General features: G+C 37.3%; 1 protein-coding gene across 2 annotated transcripts in view; it reads right to left on the bottom strand.

Moving 5' to 3' along the window:
• Positions 1-1,474, bottom strand: part of AGR2 (anterior gradient 2, protein disulphide isomerase family member) — a 12,235-nt gene extending 10,761 nt beyond the window's left edge. The window contains exon 1 of one of the 2 annotated variants that reach the window (XM_019650609.1): positions 1,303-1,474. The gene's annotated coding sequence lies outside the window, so the exon portion shown is untranslated. The remainder of the gene's footprint in view (positions 1-1,302) is intronic. The other variant, XM_019650608.1, reaches the window with a different exon arrangement.
• Positions 1,475-5,672: the final 4,198 nt, after the last annotated feature.

The raw sequence follows: 5,672 nt of genomic DNA, 5'->3' as shown, positions 1-5,672 counted from the left end.
CGCTTTCTTCATTGTCTACACCGATAAAGATGTGGAAATGCCAGTAACAATTTTTCTATCCCAGTGTTCTCCAGAAGCAACTCAAGTGTACTACACGTCAAGTCCCAGCCCTCTTAGTACAAAGGCTTATTTTTAATGTTAAAAAAACCCCAAGAACTTTTATGTGAGAGTAATGTACTGTTTGAATATTAGTTGATTCAGAAACATCATGGCAAATAGCTACTTTGAATTCATGAACAAACATTTGATTTTGTATTTTAGTTACAGCAACAGCATCTATGTATATTAAAAAAAATAATTGTAGACTGGCGGTGAAGCATTTTACTTATTTAGCCCATCGACAATTCTTATTGTGAAAGTGGCTATTAGGAGTCTTTGCAATAGCCCCACAGCTTACAGGTTGGAACTATTGCTATATTACACATGTTTTAGGGCATGATGACTCAACAAAGCCTCATATAACTCCTGTGCAAACATCCTGCTGTGCTGTGGGCTGACTTTCTGAGATTCACTCTATTGAGTTTTCATAATGTGAATAGACTCTGCTCTGCAAACTTCCTGCATAAACCACCTCAAAATGGAATGCTAACTGTGGAAGATATTGACAATTTTGTCTCTCTCTTTCTTTCTCTCTCTCCTCTCTCTCCCTCCTTTCTTCCTTCCCTTCTCTCTCACCAGCATTTTTTACTGGTCACTCCATCTCTGTCTTCTCTTTGGCAAGGAAAGAACTTACAGGAGGTTTCGATTTCTCTAGTCATACATGCTTCAGGAAAGCACCCCGATCTCTCCTCTTATAGTCTATCCCATGAATTTAAAGATCGAAGATGCAACAAGGATATCTTTACGCCAGTCAGAGAAAGAGAACTGCTTTTCTGATTTGCAGTAATATTCTAAGCTGCAATTCCAAGCAGGCAGTTTTAGCCGAGGTTTCCCAGTCCTTTGCATTAGACAGTGGGAGAGAAGCAGAACATTTGGTGGTGACCAGTGCATGGCGACAGCAGACCCTGGGCCCTGTCCCAGGCTTGAAAACACCTGGAATTCATCTATTCTTGTTTTCTAAGGGAGAAAGCTTTACCTTGAACCAGTTCAGGAAATAGCAATCTGCCAGCTCTGGGCAAAGAGGCCCCAGTAAACCTTTGGTGAAAATTCCATTTATTTTCTCTCCAAATCCCATTTCATTGCCCTTGAAACTACCTCTACTTCACTGCTCTGACTGTTGAGCGCCTGCAACTTGACACAGTAATCAGAGGCTAAAGCTGATGCTAGCGAGTGCCTTTCCAACACCATTGTCAGGAGCCTTACCTGGCTTTCCCCACTCACCTGTCTGTGAGTCAGGTGGCCTCGTGGTGTCCAGGCTTCCTAGTGTGCTAGCTCAGCCCAGCCTCTATTTATGCACTGGAGCACACCTCAATCCCACCCACTAATCTCCTATTTACATGTTGCATTCTCAGAAAGGAACTTTGCTTTTCCCAAGCGGTTGTCTTCCCTGGGCTAAAGATTTCCTTGTTTTGAAAAATAACGTTGCAAAGGGTATGTTTTCAGTAGGCACATTTTTAACTCTTTGTGAAAGTATATTGTGAAGGGATTTGGAAAAGATGGGCAGGATGCCAAATCCAGGTAAGCTTTAAATGAAGACATTTGATTTGCCTGAACGCTGATTTGTCTTTACATGATTGGATGGAGTGTGTGGTTTGTAGATTTTTTTTCTCTCCCTTGAGCAGACTGCCTTTACTTAGTTAAAAACACACAAGAGATGATTCACAATTCTAACCCCTACAGTCATATAACTTGCTATCTTCCATTATAGTACAAATTATTTTCCATGATATACTTCCCTGTTCCTGGCAAACAGAATATATGTCCACAATAGGTAGGAAGAACATACAAATCAAGCCCTTGTATGTTTCAAAACTGAGGAAGTTATGGAAAAAATATACCCCAACACAATGTTTTTATGAATTGCTTTGCTGCTGAAAAGTACAGCAAAGTACTTAGAAAAGTGCTTCCCTCTGAAAAGTACAAAGGTATTTTGCAGATACTCATTTAATGGCAAACCTTCCTGCTAGGCATGCAGGAAGCCATTTATACCATTTCTCAGACCTAGAAACTGAGGTTTGCAACTGCTTTTCTTTTCTTTTTTTTACCCCCACTGGAGACTATGTAATTATTCACTGAAGATTTTAAGCCTGAACTCATTTTTCTGTTTAAAAAAAAAAAATCCAGTCTTCTGGTTTGTTCATGAATCTATATACAATTCTTAAAAACTCAGAATGGAGAAATCTTAAAAAACAAAATTAGTGAGATGCAAGCCTTATAAAAAACTTTTAAAGTCAATTAAATTCATAATAATATTTTAAAGCATTTTTTTAAGTATGTGTATTTTTTGATAGAGATAGTTTCTGTGGGCAAAATAGTATTGAAAATATTGAATTTTGTTTTAAGTCTACATGAGTTTACAGAGACAATTTCTTTAGGAGCTTGGAAACAATGATTTGAGTTACATTTTTAAAACTGGAAAGGCTTTTTTATGGACCCTTAGTCTATTCAGTTGTTATAATATTTAATTCAACCCCTTTGCCTTGCTGATGAAAAAACAAAGATGTTAAAAAAATTAATGACTCTGAAAGTCCCATGGCTAGTTTAGGACATTGCTGGGAACAAAACCCAGGGGTCCTGTCATCCACCTAGTGCTGGGAGTGGAGAGCCAGCAGGATCTAGGGTCAGGAGACTCTCATCTGAGTTCTGATGCTTGCTCACTGGATGACCTCATGAGCATCAGTGGACATCATTTAACATGTCTGAAGAGTCGGTTTTCCTAATGATAAAATGGGGAAATATTATCATTGTCTTGAGTATTAAATTATATATTAATGAATTAAGAAATGAGAAAGTACTTGGTGTATTAATGTGTCAGGTCTGCCGTAACAAAATACCAGAGACTGGGGTCGCTTCAATAACAGACATTTAGCTTCTCACAATTCTGGAAGCTACAAGTCTGAGATCAAGGCATCTGAGGCTTCTCTCCTGAAGTCTCTCTCCTTCACTTCTAGATGCCTTCTTCTCCCTTGGTCTTCACAGGGTCTTCCTTCTGTACTTATCTGTGTCCTTATTTCCTCTTCTTATAAGGGGACCAGGCATCTTGGAGGCGAGCCCATCCTAATGATTTATTTTAACTTAATCACCTCTTTAAAGATCATATCTCCAAACATAGTCATACTTTAAGGTGCTGGAGGTTAGGATTTCAACATGTGTATTTTGGGGGGAAACAACTAAGCCCATAACATTTGGTAATTAAAAACATCTCTGGAATGTTATAATTAATTTTAATTATCCTCTTGTATTCCTGTGCCTACTTTTGTGTCAGTAACTCCCCAGTATTGGCCTTTGTGTCTAAGGTATGGCAGGGAAGAAGTAATTGTGAGAACACCCCACACACATCATGGCGCCTGTGGCATCTTTGGCACATATACCTGTCTCAGTGTAAAGCAACTAGCATTTGTAGATGTAGTACAAGTTTTTCTTGTAGGTTGTTAAGCATCACTACTTTTAACAGTGATGTCATGTGATCAGTTTGGGATTTGCCTACTATTGTAAAAATCTGTCATCATCAGGTAGATATTTTTGATTCATTTTTTCTCGGAGTAAGATTTGAAAATGTGATATATAAAATAATGTTTGGTAGTGAAACTAAGCTTAGTACCAATGACCCTAACAATAGCCTAATTAAGTGGGTGCTATAGCTTTGTGTTTTATATATTTGTGTCACTGTGATGTTAGAGGCTTTTATTCAAGCAGATTTTAAAATAGGTTATTCCTACTTTTGAGTAAAATTTAGTACTAATAACTAGCAAATATTGAGTAATATGTGCTGGGTACTCAGTATTTTATTTTGGGTTTTTTTTCATGCATTTTTTTTCCCTACTAAATATCCATTGAACCTAAATATTATGCCAGGTGTTAAAGATATGAAGATGAAAAAGATATGGTCACTTACTGAGGTAGCCAGACACATAACAGGGATAATTTGCAGTTCAGGTTGGTAAGCCATGCCTTGGGGAACTACAGAGAGGCTGAAGACATTGTTCCTGCTCTGAGGTTACTTACACTCTTATTGAAAAATTAAAATAGAACCCCACTAAAAATTAACCATCCATGATGAGAACAGAATGTCCTAAGGGACAGGTGAGTGGTATAGACATCAGCTGTTATTATTTTTCAGAGGAGGTAGAGATTGCTATACGTTAGAATGCTCAAATTGGTAGTAAAAAGCAAGATTTCCAGTTGGAGACAGTGATATAGAATTTGCAACATATCTTTGTTGCATATTTAACAGGGCTAGCCTAGCTGGAGTGAGAACCGTCTGAGTAACTTATAAATAGGTTAAGAAATACATTTGGAGGCTGTTTACCTGGGGCCTTGAATACCATTCTTAGTTTAGACTTCACTCTCCAGAGGAAGTGTTGCCTGGTGGCTAAGAGGCCAACGGGTTGACTCAGGTTGGTTTGAGTTTACATCTAGCTTTATGACTATTACATACCCTCCTAACCTCTTCAAACTACCCTCTCTGTACTTTAGTTGTCTCACTTGTAAAGTGGGGATAGTAAGACCTGCTTTATAGGATCTGTGGAAGATTATATAAGATAATAGAGGTGAAGGCCTTAGAATGGCATATAGCACATAGTAAGCACTCAAAAATATTGGTTATTATTACAGAATGTTCCATTTGCTTCTCTGCATTACAATCATTTAGGTCTCAGTCTACTTACTCTATTAACTAATATTAAATCTATTAACTCCATGACAGTAGAATCGTAGCCAATCATAAGGCTTAAACTTTCAACACATATTATTGAAAAAATTAATTTGTCATAACAACCTCCAAAGCCATCATTATTTTCTTTTATAAATAAACTCACATGGATGGACATAATTGGCCCAGAGACACGAAACTGTTGAGTACAAAGAGGACCTAAACTCCCCCATAATTTTGAAAATTATTTCAATATTCCTTTCAGTCTACCAAGCTGCTTTCTGATATCAAGAAGTAAAGACATAAACTGTAAGCAATTGTTAACCTCTCAAACTGAATAATAATGAGCCTTATGAAGAGGAAAACGAGAATAGCTTCTAAGTACTCAAGGTCTTTGCCTATAAAAGAGCCTTTTCAGAAACATATAGTCGGCCTTCCGTGTTCACAGGATCTGCATCTGTGGATATGGAAAATATTAAAAAAAAATACTGCTGATGTGTGCTATGTAGTTATACCTATGATAATTGCATCTGTACTCAACATGTACAGACTTTTTGTCTTGTCATCATTCCCTAAACAATACAGTATAACAACTATTTACATAACATTTACATTGTATTAGGTTATAAATAATCTAGAGATGACTTAAAGAATACTGGAGGATGTGTGTAGGTTATATGCAAATACTACACCATTCTGGTATCTGCTGGGTCCTGGAACCAATCTCCTGCAGGTACTGTGGGACCACTGTATGTGTAACTACAAACCAAGTTGCTGAATGAATAAGCTCTCTCTAAACTCTAACTTAGAGAAATAGACACATAGCATTAGTGTTTCTCATTTTTTTTCATTGTGGTAAGAACAGATAACATGAGATCTACCCTCTAAACAAATTTTAAAATGTATAATACAGTATTGTTAA

This window comes from Hipposideros armiger, unplaced genomic scaffold (genome assembly GCF_001890085.2).
Source record: "Hipposideros armiger isolate ML-2016 unplaced genomic scaffold, ASM189008v1 scaffold_143, whole genome shotgun sequence".
NCBI classification, from domain to species: Eukaryota; Metazoa; Chordata; class Mammalia; order Chiroptera; family Hipposideridae; genus Hipposideros; species Hipposideros armiger.
The sequence above is the reverse complement of the archived record's forward strand: the minus strand, read 5'-3'. Positions and strand labels throughout refer to the sequence as shown.